Source organism: Agelaius phoeniceus, chromosome 12 (assembly GCF_051311805.1).
Source record: "Agelaius phoeniceus isolate bAgePho1 chromosome 12, bAgePho1.hap1, whole genome shotgun sequence".
Classification (NCBI taxonomy): domain Eukaryota; kingdom Metazoa; phylum Chordata; class Aves; order Passeriformes; family Icteridae; genus Agelaius; species Agelaius phoeniceus.
The window spans coordinates 6,897,217-6,917,556 of record NC_135276.1 but is presented as its reverse complement, the minus strand read 5'-3'; the positions used below and the strand labels follow the sequence as shown (position 1 = coordinate 6,917,556).

General features: G+C 38.8%; 1 long non-coding RNA gene across 1 annotated transcript; it reads right to left on the bottom strand.

The window, feature by feature from the left end:
- Positions 1 to 1,697: 1,697 nt before the first annotated feature.
- LOC143695082 (uncharacterized) lies at positions 1,698 to 18,773 on the bottom strand. Its single transcript, XR_013183990.1, has 3 exons — positions 18,544 to 18,773; positions 8,064 to 8,218; positions 1,698 to 1,757 (listed from the first exon to the last, which is right to left on the bottom strand). It is a non-coding gene; the product is annotated as an uncharacterized LOC143695082 (long non-coding RNA).
- Positions 18,774 to 20,340: the final 1,567 nt, after the last annotated feature.

Sequence of the window (20,340 nt, the reverse complement as noted above, 5' to 3'; positions counted from 1 at the left end):
CCAGTGGTGGAAGGATCATTAGGAAGACTCAAGACAGCCTAGGAATCCTTACATGCCCTCTGAAGGACTCTGAACATCCAAAATCACCCTGGGCTCACAAGACTACAGGGCTTGATCCATAACATTTCCTGGTGATATCCTCCCTGCCAGTGTCATTCTCTTTTACTTTAAGAAATATTTATAAGAAGGCAGGATGTGGATCTGGTTTTTTGGACCTTTTATAGTGACCTAAGACACCAAAACAGGCCTTCTAGCAACTCAGAGAAAACAAGGGGAACCTTTAGAAGCACAGGGAGTTGGGTTTTCTCCCTTTGGTACCCAGACATGCAGATTCACTGGGAGGGAGTAGTCAGATAGCTAAAACCACAGACAGCAACCTGACACCACACTGGATGCCACTAGACCCTTTCTAACCCATTTTAACCTCCTTTTTCCCTATTGCCAGGATTGGAGAGTCATGGCAGAAACACTGCCCTGTTGTGAACAGCAAGTGTCCTTGGCTAAGAAGAGGAGCTGCTGGATGCTAGGCCTGGAAAAGGTGCCACAGATAACAAATGAGGGCCAAAAGACTTTTTATTTTCATTTTCAGTTCATTTTTCCTTGAATCTCATAGGGAAAGACACAGTCCATATTCTTTTGTAGCTTTTAGCACTGCATTTGCCAACCCAGAGGTAGGATTCTTTATCCAGGTATGAACAAGGGCCCCAGATTTTCTGTGCATATTTTTTTCCACAGTTACAGGCTGATGCTATGGGAGCAGCCTCTGTTTCTCAGGTACTTTGAAGCAGAACATGACCAGAACAGTCTGTGTTTACATTCCTTGTCTTGAAGTATTTTGCACCAAATGATAGCTGTAAGAGGGTCAATGGATGTATTAAATCTGGACAAACCTGAAACATTCCAGATGCCCCACCCCAGTCAGGGGGGCTGTGGCACGAGCCTTGTGCCCAGCCTGAGCTGGCTGCTATAACAAAGGGGCTGTGTGAAAATAGTACCTAGGAGTGAATTTTCACTGCTGTATGCTGACTCCAGTAAACTGGGATTTCTAATGTATTCTGAACACGTCTTGACTAATATGTGCTGGCTTGTATGTAAATGTTTCCTGTTGTTTGTTGTGTTTTTTATTTAAATTCTCCTAATGGACCAGGCTGCCCTAGGAACGTCATTATATGCAGGACTACATGATCATCAGCATGCTCTCATTGCAAGGCAATGCAGCTTGTTTATACTTGACAGTAAGAAGTTTGTACATTTAGGCCAAGCATTTCTGTGGTTTAGAGCACCTTTCTCAAAGTCCTGAATTCCAACATTCCCTTCCTCTCTGAAGAGCAAGGCCACCCAACCATTCCCTGCTCCTGGCAAGAGGGACATCAGAACACATCAGTGCAAGACAAGAGTATTTCATAAAAGAAACACTTTTCAGTCACAGTCCTCTCACACAGCAGAAATGAGGACAGGCAGTATCAGAGAACTCACAAGATGACAGAAGGATAAAGAGCATCAGTAAATCTTCCTCTGGTCAAGCCCTGACATTTGCAAAGTACGCAGAGAAATAGTGTACCTCATCTTCTTCTTCAGAGCCACCCTTCTTGGACCAAGAGCTGCAGCTGTAGCACAGTAAACACAGGAAGTTTGGATCAGATCAGCCAGGGAGAAGATAAATTCCTCTTCTATGACTGCATCCCGCAATGGGAGCCCTTTTTCACTAATGGCATATTCCAACCTCTATGACCAGAGCAGTGCCTAATAGAGTACTGCTGGCAGGAAACTTTTCTTGGTAAGAATGACAGTAAAGATGGGGAGAAATTATTTTTAAAAAATTAAGTGCAGAGGAATGAAAAAGCTAACGAAAAAGCAACTTAGTTTTTCATGGCTGGTTAAAACAATAAAGAGGGTTTAGGATCATAGAGCTGGAGGATTAGGAGGATCAGGAATCCAATCTGGGATGGGACCTTCCAAACACAAAAAGTGTTGAAAATGGTACATGGGAAAAAAAGACTATTACGAACAAAAACATAAACGTAGCTGGAAATTGGTAGAGTGTTATAAGAGAAACAGAGGTAAAATGAGAAGCAAGAAAGTAGTAATTCTGAAGATGAAAACTGAATGAAATTATAGCCTATGTTAACTGCCCAACCTTCCTTTTCTCCCTAATCACTTTTGGATTCATTGCCCTATGTGACACAGCATAATTAGAGGTAATTATAGCAATACAGATTTCATGAAAATTAGCTGTATGAAGAAAGACCTCTATAGCATCTCTACTATGTGCAGAAAAGGCAGACACAATACTTTCCTCCATTTAGCAGAAGTCAGCTGGCCAGTCAGCTCCCATCTACTCCCAGCACTGCCAGACCCTGCCCAGCCATGGTGTGGTGAACAGAGAAGATAAAGGTTCTATAGCTGAGAGGTCAGGCTTCATTTGTTCTCTTGTTCATGAAAACATTATGATATTCTGTTTAAATCTGAAGAATTTTAAGTGAATTATGAGTTGAGAGCTTTACTTCACATGCAACAATAATGAGAGCTTGTTTGTTTGCCACTAGAATTCTAATTATTCTACTGATCTGCTATTTAGCTTACTATTGTAGACTAGAGATTATGAAGGGGAATTTATTTTTGATTAAGATGAGAATGAGAGAACAGAGTCTCAATGATTTGTGTGCTTGCAAAGTTTGACAGAGTACAGATTTACTGGTTTCCATGAAATTTCAGTGCAACAGTTCTAGAATTCAAGATAACATGAATTCTCACTTAAAAATTAACTAATTCTTCAATTAATTACAAAACCTGAAAAAATTAAAATTCCCCTACATTCTTAGCTTTCTCCCCATGCAATAAAAAAAAGTATCAGTAGTGTCTAAAAATTACTCATAAACGCAAATCTAACAAATCCTGAAGGAGCAGTCTTACAGAAGAACAAGCTGAGCTTTTAAAAAGCCCATGATTAACAGCACAAAAACATGTGCAAAGATAGGAGACAATTTTTTTTCTACTCAAAATATAGCATATGCCATTTCTAGTGACAATGTTTGCATGTTATCAGAAGTCAAAGCAATTAAGAAATTTTTCAAAATCACTGCTATGTACAGAATTAAATTTACATTGGAATGTATTTAAGACACCATTCTAACAATATCTTGAATTTTTCACTGAAAGATCAGCTGGTACATTTTGTCCACACCCAGAAAATCATAGGTCAAGTGGGATCTGAACTCAAGTTGGGAAATTCTCAAGTTCTGTCTTTGGGTTTTTGATAACAAGTCAGTAAAGACAGACAAATTTCCAGGGGGGTAAGAGACACAGATTTAACCATTACATGATATCTCATGAATGGACATAATGTGTTCTGAGTTACCATAAGTAAAATTAACAGTATGGAATATGCATTGCAGTTAGATTGATTGCTGAGCAAAGCTTCTTGCCATTCACATGCATAGGTAGGAGCAGTTCATCATGGTTCAGATGTAAAAGAGGAAATTAAGGACAAAAATATTTGATACATCCATAATGCAAACTCAGACATCATATAGTTTTGCTGGACAGCTCAGGTTTTAGTCATTGAAATTAGTGAGACTGATTATACACTGATTATAAATTTAGAAATTAGCTATCCAAATTTATAGATATTTTAAAAGGAAGGGTTCATCAAAAATCAGCATTCCAACACAGAGGCCCCCTGCTTGTAGCTCTGGCTGGTGGGTGAGCAGTTCAACAGAAAACGAGGAGTTTACACCAGAGCTACACATAGATCTCAGTTGTTTACAGAAGAGATGATCTTCCCAGGTAACTGCCTGCACTCTCTATTTGAAATACATCTCCACTGGTAGAGCAACAGCTTGAGTTTGATGGATATTCTTGTTGCATTCTGAGGTGTGAAGAAAAGGCCTGAACTGTGCATATGCTATAGAAGACAGTTTTCGCTATTACTTCTGGTGGCTCATTGTAGCTGTTACTGCTTTGTTCACAACCTTTGCACTCTGTGATGTCTCTTGAAAATACAGCATTTATTTCACTGGTTGCCTTCAATTAAAGTGGCAATTCTGCTCTGAAGAAAAATCTGCAAAATGCCATTTGACTCAGGGTTTTTTTGTGACTCCCAAACGAATGTGTTCATTTTATGTATGTAAATGTGAATGCCAGCTCCACAGGCACAACCTGAGAGTTGAGCTGGTTCTTCTCTTCATCCTGTCTCTGTGACTGTGCCCTTTACTAATTCTTGGGCTGCCTCAATGTAATTGCTTGTACACAGATTTGCAGAAGGGGCAAAGAATGGACCGAATCCATCCTGCCCTACCTTAGTGGTTTTGTAGCTATACATAAACAAGAATATAAACAAGTTAAAAATAAAAAGTTTGTTGTTTAAAAAAAACAACAAAAATCAAACCAAAAACAAACAAACAAACAAAAACAAAAACAAAACACCCCCCAAAAAACCAAAAAAACAAACCCCAGCAGTTAGTTGTACAGGAACTCATAACTCATACATCTAGATGAAGGCTGTGCTAAAACAGTATTTGCATGACAGGTTTAAAAAAGTTGAATTTCGTTTTAAAGTCAGGAAAAATCACATTGTTTGTGAGAAGGTTGTCCATGAGTGTGAAACAGGGAATTTTTTTTCAACCTCAACATTTATAAATAGTTAAAATACAGCAATACTCCCTTGTACTGCAGATAGAAATGACTGCAAGCATCACTTGGTATAAGGAATCTGAAAGCAACTCAAGGCAGAGAGGATGGATAAAGCTGAAAAACTGGATACAGTTATATCTGTAGCAGAGACTGATCTTAAGTCCTCCAGAACATCCTTCTTTACTTTCTCTTTCCAGGTATTCCCTGAGCAAAAGGCATTTCTGAAGAAAATCCCATCTAAACAGGACTGATTCTTCATATTAATCAGTTGTGAAGAGATCATCCCACTTGGACGGCATGATAAATACATCTTAAAATGAAAAAAATGCAGTAGGAGTTGGAAAGGATAGCTTTACATTTCTGATGCTTTCCCACACAAGCATAGAGAATCTTTACACAGAACTGTATTCAGTATAGAATTTTTCAAAACCTAAACATGCTGACTGCATTTCTTAGAAAAAACAGGGGGATTTTTTAGAGCTGGTTTAAGGTTTTGATGATTGTGGGAGAATTGGAATAGTCTTTTTTAACTTCCTCTTCGTACCTACATAAAAGGCATTCTCTAGAAATGAAGAATACTTATTCAGTTGAAAAGCTACTCATGGCAGAAACAATTAAAAACAGAAGTATGAAAAATATGGGTGGCATCAAACATACTATAGATACCTAGTGCTGTGTGATATTACTTGTTAATTTTTCACAGACACACACAATTTAAATATTTAAGAATTCAGTCTTCCAGTTTATCATAACATATTTTTTAAGGAAATTGGTGAGGTACATGTTTTGTAAGTCTGAATCTAGACTTGGTTATTTTGGCATCCAGGTATTCCATACCAACTGACACTAAATCTGTTTAGCCTCATAGATCAGTAATTTTTCCCTGTTTCTCACACATGCATTTTTATGTCTCTCCTACAATTTCCTTTATGGGTGAGCAAGACAAAGCTGGCTGCCTGGAATATTGCTCAATGTGTATTGAGATTACAATAATTCAGTTAAGCACAGGTCCATATATCTACCATAGGATGCTCCTCCGGATGCTCTTGTATTACTTTCCCACATGGCAATTAAAGCAGCTTTAGGAATAGCTTGTCATATATTTACCTTGAATGGACTGCATTCTAATAGAGGTCAGCTGCAGCCATGAATTTTATGCCCACTGTATGAAAGAGCAATATCAGTCCATCTCTGCTGGCTAAAACACTCCTTGCTGAGCAGATGGCTGATTCACTGTCTTGTAGATTCTTCATGGCCAACTTTTAAGCATAGTGACTTGCCACTAATAAGACACAGGTGCTGCTGTAGAACATGGTGTTCTTTCATATTTCAAAACAGTATTTCAACTCCAAAAAATTCCAGTAAACAGTTTCTGAGATGTGCAAAACCAGTATCAGCTGATCCAGAGGGCTCAGTAACAGCAGTATAGGAAAGTTTTTGCTGTAATTCCCATAAGGATTTTAATTATACTGTTTTGTCTTTTCAGTTGGAGACAGCATTTCCTATTGAACTGCTATTATGGTATTGACAACTCAGGTGTTCAGCTTTATTCTTTTGCACTGAGCAAGCAAATTACTTCATATTTATATCCTGAACTAACGTTTCAAGAAGCTATGAATGGATTGGTGCTGTTGTGGATATGTTACCAACCCCCAGCACTTCACTGTTGAATATAATACTAAGCAAAACCAGCAGCTGCCATTCATTCTCTGAGCTGCTCTAAGAATGAAACACATTCCCAAGGATTTTTTTAAAGTATCAATTACTATTGTTTTGTCACATTAGAAAGCATTTTAGAGCAGGATTCATCTGCCCAAATATAGATGAAGCCATCTGCACCTGAGCTACTTGTGAGGGCTCCCTTTATAGTCAGTGGAGAGAAACAGACACTTTTAGAGTGCAATTGATCTTCTCTTAAGATTGACAGCTACACTGTAGACATCTAAAGTTGGATGAGATTAATAGTGTCCCCAACATTTGTTAAATTATGCAAGATTCTATATAAATAGAAGACAAAGTCTCTTCCCTAAAGAGCTTTCATCTTCAGTCAATACATTCCCAGAACTGAGCATCTAAATTGCTTGTCTTTGTCAAGTGCCTCCCTTTGATGTTATTCCATAAGGTGTTCTCTAGTTTTCCTGGACAACCACAGCACTCACTTGAGAAAGCAATACATTCAGGACAGGGAGCAGAAGAATTACCAAAAGCAGCTCTGAGAGCTATTTTTCTAGCATAGTGATAGGTAACTTTTTGAAAAGTTTTTATTTATCTTTCTAGAAGTGAGTTGTATTTTGTCAATTTTTACTGACAAGCTGGTAAGGCAAGCACTTCAAAGTAGAATGAAGAACAGTGTTTGCCTTCAAGAGCCCACTCTTCCCACATATGCTGATTCCTCTGGGAAGACAGCAGAGTGAATTAGTGGCTTCCTCCTCTTCACTACTCTGTGACATGCATGCACGTACACCAGTACAGAGATATATGGGAATTAAAAACATTTTCCAGGTCTTGGACAGAGCACTGAAGAGGTAGGAATCCACAGGCAACACAGACCTGGAAGTAGACTCAAGGTGAACATTACCTCCACTCCTTTTGTTAACAAAACTGCAGCTCAAGGGGAGGGCACAATTTGACTTTTCTGAGGTACCCAGCTATTTTAGAAGAGAACAAGAACAGCATCTACCCTTACATGAAACACACAAATAGAATAATGGAAAACTAAGTTTTCTAACGCCTTGCTTTGTTATAAAAAAGTAACTGAAAAGCTCTGGGTATATGTAACAATCAAACTTGTACAATCCAGTTTCTAAGCTAAAATCATATTATATGTATTGCTATAATAGGAGATCAAGGTGCTTGAGTGAAGTGAAAGCTAAATTCTGAATTGCAGCTCTGCACCACTAAAGTGCATATGAATATGGGAGATATTTAGATTTTTGTTAAAGAAATATACTAAAATACAGCCATCTATGTCCATATTTATATGGAGTACACAAATGACTACAGGAATTGTTATAATTAACACTAACAAGTGAGATGAAGAGCTCAATATGCTTTTATGTAAGGATCAAAAAAAGGGAAATATTTCCAGGTCCAGTAAAAGAAAAAACAACAAAACAAAACCAAAAAACAACCAACTAAAACTTTACCTGTCTGATCCTAAATAATCAATCTCATTATTCTTGAAAATTTCACAACAGTGTGCAACTACTTCAATAAAATTTCTAATACACCACTCCCATTACAGTCAGACATAACTTTCAAAACAACACCAGACAAAAGACTTTTTACAGAAGTTTCACAACAGTCACCATTTTTTCTCTTGTATTTTTCCCATGCTCACTTCAATAAAGCTAAGTACAACTTACTTCAGAAGTTTTTTTTTTTTAAATTTGTGAATTCCAAAAAATAAAATGTTGCATTCCATAACTTACCCTGCTGAACAGGTGTATTAAAAGCCTATTAATATTTTGTCTATAATGGTTGGGAAAGACACTTTTTTTAGTTCGAAGAGCTTCCTTTCTGATAAAACATCTGAACCAGATTGGAGGTTTCCCAATGAGTTATCTACAGCAGACTGAAGCCTCACCTGTGGGAGAAATAAATAAACAAATCACTTGCTCAAAGAAAAGTAACTTCATCCAGAAGTACATCAGGTTTGTCAAGTCAGTGCAGAACAATTTGCTGAGGTGGACTCTAGAAGAAGTGGAAAGCTGATTATTCTACTGAATACAAGATATCATAACTAAAATAAACAACTCAATAATTATAGTATCTACAATAACAACAGCAGGATAACGTGTATTTATACTTGTCAGTAAACAAGCTAAACCAAAGCCCCAGAATTTTTAAAGAATTTTCCCTACTTCTTATATTCTGTCACTGGGCAACTAGTCTAAAGAGAACATTCTTGTTCAACGCCTAAAATCTCTTGGATGCATATTTAACTATTCAAATTTAGCTAACATACTATTTTCACTAAAATATAAAGCAAAACAAGATCTCAGTCACAGCCACAAAATCTTTTTTAATGTATTCCTTGTGCTACTTCTGAATATTAATAAAAATTAATAATTAATTTTGCCTTTGGCATTGCAAGATATACTAGTTTTAATTAGTGTACTGTACTCCTATACAATTAAAAAATAATTGATGTCCACACTTATTGGCGGTCTCTGTGATCTCTTTTCCTGTTGTTGTCAACAAATGCCTCAAAAAACAAGTTCAAGAATGTTTTGCTGTCCACTTGATTTACACACCAAAAGTAACAGACAAATCTTTTATGATGAAACAGAACAGTTTTCTGTTTAAATTATACACAAGTATATTAACTAGAAAGAGAAAATTAAAAGCTGATGGCTCAAAGAAATAATGGAAAGACCATCAAAATGTTTAGTCTATCAACAAATTTGCCTGGAATGTATCAGCAGATGACAGTATTTTAACTTAAATGCAGTGGCAATCTTGTATTTGTTACGTCAATCCTATTGAGCATTTAATGCTGGTGTCCCTCTTGATCAGTTTCAGTTATTTAAATTCAGCATATCATGTTGCTGTTCTCCTACATCACATTAATTGTACCATGAATTATTTCATTATATAACACTAAGGTCTCTCTTTCTCTCAAGAACAAGTCAAAGAATTAAAGTATAAATTCCCACTGGGAAAGAAATCTAAATTCCCTTCAATGTATTTGCATCAGGATCTTGAATAAATATAAGTGGGTTTTTTAAACACAGACACTGAAACAAAGACATGGAGTCCCAGATGTAAGTTCTCCACTACAGTTACGAAACAGAACAAAAAACTCATGTGGCAAAGAAAATCCCAAACTGACTATTCCTTATCTAAGCCAGAAGTCCATGCTTGTAATTTGGGTCAGAAAATGTATCCAAAAGAGTCATTTTGGGGCATGACAAAGAGCTAACTAAAAATTGCTGAGCTTATTTTTTCAATATCACAGGCATACACGCTTCAGAGTTTGACACAGGAGAAGGGCCAGATAAACAAATAAGCAGAACAACAAAAAGGATTTAGACAACACAGAATTATTTTTTTTCTTCATCTAATCCACATGCTTGTAAAGTAGTGAACATGAAAAATCAGCAAATCAGATATTTATTTAATTAGTGCTTTTATAATGATTAATGATCTCAGTAGTCATTTCAACTACAAATGGATAGTAATTTAAATAACGCATTTAAACAAATATCACTGAAGAACTGAGAGTACTACAAAGTACATTCTTATTTCTGAGGATTTTTCAAAGTTATTTCTCAACAACTTTTCTGGCATGGCACACAGAAGTCAATGGCCTTAAATGAGAGGAATTGAAGTGTTTTTTTGGTGTGATGGAAGGAATGTCATACCAGTAAAGTCTCTCTGAGGTGTGAGTTCTGTGAGGGACCCCCAACTCCCACTGCAGCCTGGAGAGGCTGGGGCTGGAACTGGATGATCTTTAAGGTCCTTTCCAACTCCAGCCTTGCTATGAGTCTGTGAGGCCCAAACTGCTGGGCTTGCTGCTCCTCCTGAAGGTGTGAATGCCTCCGTTACCACCAAAAAACTCCAGGAGCTGCTTATGTTGGAGCAGAAATCTGCAATAGATTTAGTGGCAAATCTCATTACTGAAATAAAACAAACAAGAAAAAAACACAAACCAATAGATCAGAGAAACACAGACACCCTACTTCAGGAAGAGGCTGAGAAGCCTGAAGCCTCATTGCTGCTCTTCCCTCACAGTTGCTCTCATGCTGCCAAGCAGTTGAGGTTTGTTGTGGGAAATGTGGGACACCTGGAGCCCTGCTGGGCCCGACAGCACCAGGAGCCTCCTGCCCCTTCGTCCCTGGACCGCCAGCGCATGGATGGCCAGCACTGCCCAAGGAGACCCAGCACTGCCCAGGGAGACCCAGCACTGCCCAGGGAGATCCAGCACTGCCCAGGGAGGTCCAGCACTGCCCAAGGAGATCCAGCACGGCCCAGGGAGATCCAGCACTGCCCAAGGAGATCCAGCACTGCCCAAGGAGATCCAGCACTGCCCAAGGAGGTCCAGAACTGCCCAGGGGCTCAGGCTGGCACTTGGCTCCGTGGGCATCCCCTGCCTGCTGCCACTTGAGGGGAGGCCCTGCTCCCCACAGCTCCCCAACACGTCTCTTCACAAAACACCAACACTGCAGGAGCCTTTTGCCCAAGTTCAAGCTCTTGCCTGACTGGGATTTTTCTCCCTTGAATGTAGCTGTCCAGGTAACAAATCAGAATCAGATTCATCCCAGAATCACCAGAGAGGCCTCCTGGTTCTCTGAGATCCATTGCTCCCCATGACTCCTGATCGTCCTTACAGGGCCCTCTGCACACACAGGAGAACTTGAACACCTTTCACTCACCCATCTCACCAGGCCTCAGATGAAGGCTTCGGGTGCCTGGTAAGGCAAGATTAAACTACAAAAAGCTTCACCCATTTTCATCAAAAGCAATCAAGCGACCTCAAAACCTCCCATGGCCACAAAGACACCAGCACACCATGGGCCAGCTACCACCACCTCTGCAAGCATCCTGATTACAGCTGTGAACTTTAAAAGCTTTAATGTGTATTTGTGCTAAAACTGAGTAAGTGGGGCATACTGCTTCCAAAATTCCATTTTCTAGTCAAATGCCTGGGGTCTCAACATATAGCTTAGTAATTCTGGCACTATTTCTGACCTCAGTTACAGCCACAGGTGCTGCAGAGCAAGTTTATCAAGTAAGAATTAAATAGCATGAGTGGGAGGGAGATGTTTTTATCAAGTTTGCTTGAACTTCCAAAATTTATCAGAAATTTCAACTGGCTAAAAAGATTAAAGAAACATAGATAAGAGTCACTAATTCACATCTAACTAGATCAAGTCAGTAGAGTGGTAAACTGTAGACACTTAAATTCGCCTTAACCTTAACACTTACTTTCCTTAGGAATTTTCATAGTCCATGGATACTTTTAAAATTTTTTTCAACAATTTTAAATTTCAGATTTTTTAAGTTCTGTTTGTATCATAGTGTCACAGTTACAGGTAATCTAATTCTGAACAATGAGCCTGTAAGCACTAACAACAATGAGCCTTTTACCCTTCCTCATTATCCTCCGTTGAAGGCAGACAAAGTAACAAATGTAATCCAAAGACAACTACTGCAGAAGGTCTCAGTATCCCAGCCAGGGCTCCAGAGGTCTACTCCTAGAAGTTTTGATTATAAAACTCTTCTCTCCCTCTCATCATATATTTCTTCTCAACCCTCCCATAGAGGCAGTCCTGAACTGGATGCTTTTCCCATTTTATTTATGTGAATTCTCATGATATGTCATGCACCACATTCACAGCAATCACTGGCAGATAGTTAAAGTTTCTAACTGGCTACAGGGGAAACCATTTTCCACCAACTGTTCTCCCACATGCCAGGATAAAATATATCTTGTGGACTAAATCTCTTCCCACTTGTGTCCTGCCAAAAAGTATGGGCTTTGTTTTTTAAACGAGGCTTGAATGAAATTCCATTAGCTATTCCTGAGCCATGGCAGAATAACTATTCCAGCATTAAAAAAAAATAAAAAAATCTAACTACAGATAATTGAACTTGTCTCAAACATGAGTTGTTTTCTGGAAACATGACATGGGAATAGACTTTAGTATAATGGCAAAGTTATTTGTTTTGTACAATCTTCATTGAATCAAAACCAGTTAAAGGCCACTTGAAACCATAAGGTATGTCAGTGTCTTAGAAAAATATTTTAGATCAGCTGAGATGCTTTAACCATAGAAGTCTTCTTCATGGATGGATAGCTACATCCATTAGCTTGCATGCTTTACAATCCATCAGAACTCAGAAGTTATTCCAGACTTGCTATCATCACTTTTTAATTTGTGCTATGCTTTTTCAGTATAAGAAACAAAAATATTTTAAAATAAAATCAAAAGCAACATTGTTTTATCCACATTATGTTTTTGTGATATTTCATACTGTTTCTTTTGGTTTGGAATGCTATATCAATGTAAGCACTGGGTGTGAGAGATTTTATATTTAATTTGCTGTAGATAATGACTGTAACTAGACTATATATGTTTTCACCCAGGCATGGTAAGAATTACAGCATATTTCTGCTAAGCACTGAACACACAAAAAATTTAGTCTTTTAATTGCTATTAATTGAGTTTAAGCCTTGAATAACTGGGGAAAAAAAATGAGGAATTTTAACCTGGCCATAGTAAATCCAAACTTTGTTGATGCTTGTTCATGCATCCAAAGGTGTATTCAGCATTCCAGTCTTCATGAACCCTGGATGATCACAGATCATGATTTCCTACATGGCTCACCTTAATTCTTCACATATTTTTGCTACAGATACAATACTGGGAATTGGGAAAGACAGGGGGTAGCAGCCTCAGCCTCCATATTTAACCACTGCAGATGACTCTGGGAGGAACAAAAACCACATGGATAACCATCCTACTACCCAAACTCTGCTCTGATCCCCCCTTCCCATAGCTTGGAAAGAAAACTGGATTTTCTCCAAGGCTAGACAGGTGGCAGGGAAATATTTTTTGGTTAATTACCTCAGAATGCTGGGAAAGGTGTGCTGCTACCTCATGTCTGCATTGCGCTGCCTCACACTGGTAATTAAGCTGATCAGTACTGGTACATCTACCCACCAATCAAAGCTGGATATAAGGGATATTTTGAGGAGACAAAGCATAAAACAGCATTGAATTAAGAGTTTGGGTAATCAAGATGGCACATGTTCTACTTGAAAAATAAGGCCAATCCTTCCAAAAGAGGGACAGCTGGCATGCTGAAAGTCAATCTTAACCACAAGAAATGTATTTCTTGCTTTAAGAGTCACAGTTGGGGCCTCTGTGCAGGCTTGTAGCTAATGAGTTGATAATGTCTCCTTCAGGAGAAGGGAAAAAGGCCACTACTCAAATTTCTCCTTGATTCCTCTTCATTTGGGATCCTGGCAAATCAAGTTTAGTTCTAATATTTTTTTAATGACCGGTCTTGCCAATAGTGGACTCAGTGACAAGCACACTCAACCCAGCCTTAAATTAAACACAGCTTTATAAATGAAAAATTGGAGACTACACACAAGTGGTTTAACTGAAATTAGGGAAGCTACGTGCTTTTACACAACATGCATGTTTCCAGCATTGCACATGTCTCACTGTTTCAGAACACTGGACTCACCCCTCACATTGTAACACTCTTGAACACATACAAATTTAACCACCATTATTTTTAATGCACTGTTTTCTGCAGGGAATACCATAGCAAAGTCGATTTTGTATCATTAACAAAAAAAAAGAAAGCAGAAAGATTTTCTGCTATCAGTGCTGCCAAAAAAATGCAGCCTCATGGATTTCTGTAAAGATAAGTATGAGAGATGTTCTCTGTATTTCATAGAGTAAATAATGTGCTTCCCTGATGAATCCACACAAATGTGAAAACAAGCACAAAGATACAAAGTTAGTGACTTTCTTAATAATTTCCAGAAGCTGAATAATTTGGCCTAGGCAGATATATGTGTGTGGCACCAAATCCTTACTTTACCTGCAATTTGCTGCAAGTATCTGTAGAAGTATGTGTGCATGAGAGAAGCCAATTCCCAATTTAGTTTCCAGGCTTCACAGAGGACCAAGTTACATATTTGCAGTCGTTTTTTTTTCCTATAGTCTCCATACTTAAAATGAACTAATTTGATAACATTAGGCAGACAATTAGCATGCATATTTTAATAAAACAGTCCTTTAACTTCACCTAACCTGAAAATGCCTTGACTCACACATAATCTTACTATGCAAGATATTTCTACAAACATATTTCTAATGGGCATAAAACACAACATGCAGCAGAACTTAAGACTAGTAAACAGTATTAATTGAAGTATTCATGGGAATTTTCAAAACATAAATCAAATGAATAAATTGCACAATTTCTAAACTATCACTCCCAACAAACTTTACTCTAGAAAAAAGTAACTGCTTACACTGCTTTTTAAAGATACATTCCTGCCAAGTCTGTTAGGAACCAGTCTGAATCCTAAAAAAAATAATAACTTCAGCATTTTTTGAAGTTAACTCTTAATATAAAAACGGCAAAAAAGCAATATAAGTTTTAAGATGGCAAGTTTAGATCAGAGTTCAATTCTGACATGCAAAGGTGATACCACTTGAAACGCTGCTAGGCTGATTTTCTAATAAAAATGAACAATAAAATCAAATAAATTATATGAGGTCATTAAAACTATTAAAGTCATTCATCAAACAGAAAACAAATCTTTTGATTTTCAGGGAAATGCAAAGACTCCAAACATCCCTCTGCAAACTCTTTCATCATTTCAGTAATTTTCAACATGAGTCCATCCTTGTCTGGTTCTGCTGTATGCTGCCTCCTGCTCCTCCCCCACTTCTCTAATAGTGTTCAGAGAGAACTTCAAGATGTGGGCTAATGGAGCTGGCATGGGTTGGAGTTTAATATTGCATGTACTTAACTTTTTGTGCAACTGACCAACATGACATGTCTAACTGTATAAATGGAAGTTTTATGGTGATAAGATCAGTAGTTACTGAGATATTTATGTGACATGCTGACAGATATAAAACTACAAAGCTTGCTTTTATGCCTTACATCCTCTAGAAAAAAAATAAATACTAAGATGATGGGTCACTTTGAAGAGAATTTATTATCTAAATTACCTAATACCTGGCTAAGTTCTAATATGCAAGATGAGGTCTCAAAAATGCTATTAAAACTATGGACTTTAATTTCAGAAGATCTTAGTATTCTCTGCCAAATGGGGCAGAGTACAGCCAGTTTGCTTGTCTCACTCTCTCTCTAGATCACAGCCCTGTCATCCAACCAAAAAGGAGAATGATGACAAAAGCCAGAAAAAGGCACAAGATAATCTCTCTCCAGTTTTTACACTCCATAGCTTCAGGTCTCTCAGGGAGATTCCCATCACTGCTAAGGTGGAGGAGGAAGACTATCTGAGAAGAGAGAAGGTCAAGATTTAAAAAAATATATTATTTGTGTGTATATATATGAACCTATATACACACATATATATAAGTATAATCTCTGGATGAAGTGGAGTCTCTTTTACATTTTGATCTGGGAAAACCAGCCTCAGAAATTCTTACAGAACAAGAAGACAATGTTTCCTGCTGCTAGAAAGCAGCTCCCCCCAGCTGTGCCCACAGCTGAAGTTAAAAGCCTGCTCTACTTCCTTCTTTATTTGATGTGAATGGTACTTCACACACTGAGAAGGCAGCAGCCGCAGCAGTAGGTGGAAGAAGGAGGAATAACCTGGTGGCAGCAAAGAAGGGAGAAAAATAAAAATATTTTTAAAAATGCTTAGAGACTTGTAGGGAAACACAAGGCCAGAAGGAAAGCAAAACTTCAGAAGACACAAGTATCTGCCAGTATGCAAGGATTACTGACCCTGAGAACAAGATAACTTGGAGGACAAAGGAATCAGCAGACTGGGAGAAATGCAAAACATGTGGCTGTGCTGTTACTTTCCTGTGAGCTCAGACCCTTCCACAACCAAGAGGATTTTCAGTGCCCTTCATCACCACCTGGGATGTCCCCTACCCCAATTTGTTATTGTGCACACTTCCCAGATGGACAATGGGAGAAAGCCAAATACCTCTTTAGTGCCTCAAGGATCCCTAAAATCCCCCCCTCTAACCATCCACATCCCTGGGACACTCACTCCTGCTGTGCCTCCCTCATCCAGACATCAGAAGGAAGATTCACACACTCCCCCATACATTTGCCACAAACATCCATGCTTTGTCTATCTCCAGAGCTGACAGATAGAACAGCTAATCTCAGCTAGAGAAGATGTGTTTTATTTAGTTAATCCAGAACTTTTGTTTTCTTACTTCCCATTAATCTCTCTGTTTTCTTTCTGCCACAGCCTTCTCAAGAGCAGGTATTTTAAATCTTTGGCCTGCTTCTGATCTTGCCTGAAGCATTTGGTGGGAAGGAAGAAAAGTAGCAGTGGGATTCAAAGTGGAGTTTGGAACAGAGACACTGAAGGGCACTGCTTGTTACTGTGCCCATGACAAGTGCCCAGGAGCACCACTCTGTGTGTAAAGCAGCAGGACATGTGAAGGGTCAGGAGGTGTGGGGAGAGGGACACAGCCTAAGCTTTGCCAGCTAGAGTTAGAATGTTGGAAAAAAAGGGCTGGATCTTTTTTTGGCAGGGGAATACACTTACAAATCTTGTTAGACATATGGTATATATGGCATTTTTTCATCTCTTTCTCTTATCTGCAACATTTAAGAGGTCAGACTGAATTATCCCCTCAGCTTTAGAGAACCTAAGCTTGCTATTGGAAGAACAAAAGGGAATTCTTCTAAGAGTATTTAGACTTTGTTTAAAATTTAACAGTGTACAATGGCAAATCTCCCTATTAATCACCCATCTCAAAATTCTTCTTCAGATAAATCAGTGGCATTGTAAAAGCACTATAGTGATTTTTCTGACATCATTATTCCAAGTTTATTTTGGATTGTGTGAGAGAGACTTTGTTGGTTGTGCCAGCTGACCATGATGATTAATATATAATTAAGATTCTTGACCATTCCCCTTGTGTCAGCAGGAACACATCAATTCCTTTGTCTTCAGCTGATGCACACAGCCAGGCTGATTGCTCAGATATTGTTGGTGGCTCACATATGAACTATCACCTAATGATTAGATAGGGCTGACAGAAATCAAATTCTAATTGCAAGAAAACCTCATATTTTAATTCAAGCAAAAGTACTAAAAATATTGTTCAGTAGTCTTTGGGTTGTCATATCCCCAGTCAAACCCCAAAACCTGATGGTGGCCCCTAAGAACAAGATATATATCCTATTAGCTAGAATCTAATCTCATAACAGAGATGAAGTAACAGAAAAACAGTTCTGCTGCCATTGGAGAAATGTTGGTGTGAATAGCAGAGCAGAATCCAAGCACGAGCACCATCTATATGGTGTACATCAAATATAGCTCAGGATAAACTGATTCATTGAACAGAAAACCAGCAAAACAAGCACACAAAAAATCCTCAACCAAACAGAAGCTATCTGGCCTTTTCCCCTCCTATCCAACATCTTTCCTGCTCATTGCACAGCAAAACCTTCCTTCTTTAAAACAATTTTGCAGCTTTGCCAGACAACAGGATATGTAAATGTGATTTTGTTTAGGGGACATTAAGGGTGCATGTGACAAAAGACTAGCAGCATATCAGCCATGAATTAAAATCCGTTACTGTATTTTAGTTTATTGATCCACTGTAAGCTTCTCAGCATTGTCTAATTTAAATAAAACTTCAATTTGTAACAATACTATAAATAGAAGGCAATATTGATCAGAGTGCCACCAGCCTGCTGAACTTTTGTTATCACTGAAGCCTGACCAGTTAATGTTGAATGTTACAATTTATTACACTGCAAAGTACAATACAACACAATAGCATTTAGATTTATAAACAAAGATATGCTGAACTACTGAAAGCAAGTTCAGTCAGCTTGGAACAAGAAGAGTGTTCTGATTTACTGGTGCACTACAGCACTATTTCCCTACCTGAGGCAATATTTCATTACCTCTCTGATATGAACACCTGTTAACTTTTTTGAAGATTGAATAATTTGATTTTTTTTAGACTCTTTTAAACCCCAGAAAAACATCTGATGTCCATCGGCAAAGATTCATTACTGCTGTGATAGTTTTTTTGAGTTTTTGAGGAACATTACCAGTTAAGATGGGCAAACAATGTCCTGGGAGACAGAACGTTCATAACCAATAGTAGCAGATATCAGACTCCTAACATTACTTCTATCTTCCTCTCTTCCCTTTCACAAGAGTAAAAACTGAAGTAAATGGATGTAAAACAGCACACTTACAGGGAAGTTCCACGTGAGGGGCTGCTGTTAGGCAGTGAGCAATAAAGCATTTTCCAGACAAAGTATATTTCACTGCAGATCTTCCACTCCTCAAGACATGTTGTTGCAGGGAAATTACTGACTTGCCTTAAAGCAAGCTCAATGTCTCTGCAGCATCATCATCCAGGAAAGCAGTGGTCATGCCAGTGAGAAGGCATGCTCTCACTTTTCATTCTAGGTGCAGAAGAGAAGGCTCCTTGCACTCTCCTCTTCTTCAAGAATAAGGCCACTGGGATAGCCTGCAAGACAGAAAAACATCCTAGAAAGCAGCTCTCTTGGTTTTGCTTCAGAACAGAGGAAAATCAGCTATCCCAGCCAGGGCTTCTCTACCCCACAGCTGTAAGTGTACTTTAAAAAAAAAGAAACAAACAATAAATAACACAATCCAGTGAAAAACATTTACTAGCTGTGCCTGGATGTGGCATTTTTAATTGAGACACAGTTCTCACTGCACGTGGGCAAGAGGAGCTCAGATGGCAGCAAGGTATGGCTCAATGCAGACTGCTCAGGAACTCCAGGAGGAAATTCCAGGAATCTGAAATTCCTGTGGCATGTTATAATGGAGGAGAGCCTCTGTCTCAAAGGTGGGAGTCAATACTAATGTGGAGGACCACTTCCCTGTGCAAATCCCAGAAATGTGCTCTACCTGTTATTCCACTCAAATTCCTCTATGATGCAGGTAAGTGAAACTCTGGTGTGAATCTGCCTGCACATCTTAAAATGGACACCAGAGCAGGGCTATGAACTCCTAAGTGGTTACACCCAAATGTGCCCCACAGGAGGGACCCTTAGACAAAGCTCCTCATCCACTTTGTCCTTCCAGGCAGATCTCTTCCTCCCTCTGACTAGCAGCTTCTAACAACCTCCTGCAACTCCTTCCCCTCATTCTCTGTCACAGCTCTGCACAGAGGAGGTTCTTTCCCTGCCAGCACATTGGTGTCTTCTCAGGAGGTCTAAAGCCTGTCCTGTACCCTTTACTCTGCACTCACACAGCAGCACAAAGGCAATGTAACCCAAGGAAAAAACCCTGAGGTACAGAAAAACACAAAAGCATCAACCTGAGAGCATCCATCCAGGCCAGGCCCAGCTTTCCCCAGGCAGAACTAAGGCAGGGAGTGCTGGGGAAGCAGCTGCAAGAGAAGCAGCCCCTTCAGAGGGGACAGGCAGAAGTGCCCCAACACCCACCAGGGCCACAGCTGCTGGCAGGGGCTGCAAGAGCTTCAGCTACAAAGCCATGCAGGGAAATCGTGCACATAGCCCCAAAAGCAGCACTCTTATTTGAATTAGAAAACAATAATGTAAATAAAGTAATATCGGTATGCACGTTTCCTGGGAGAATTTTCTCTCTAGAGCTCAATGTCTATTTCTATTAGCCTACAGCCAAAATAAAGGTCACCAGACAGAAGATTCTTTCTTTTTTCCTTTAACAAAGAATGTAATCCAGTCTGACGCCTTCAGACTGGGGAATTAATTTTTTAATTGGGAGCTGTAACTAAAATGCTGTTATCATAGAAACAATGTTAGGGTTTTAATTTTACTTATTTACAACAAGACCAGGCATTTTGAAGTGGTTTCAGGTGCAGGGGATGTTCTTTAACCAAGGGTATGGTGCACAGAGTATACCATCAAAAGATTAGCCTTTTAGTCTTTTATTCAAAATTCAGCCTGTCTCTGGGTATTTTTGATATTGTCAGGTTAGGAGAACACAGTCTTAATACATTTGCTATTTACAGGTGCACGTACTTCTAATGGGCTCTA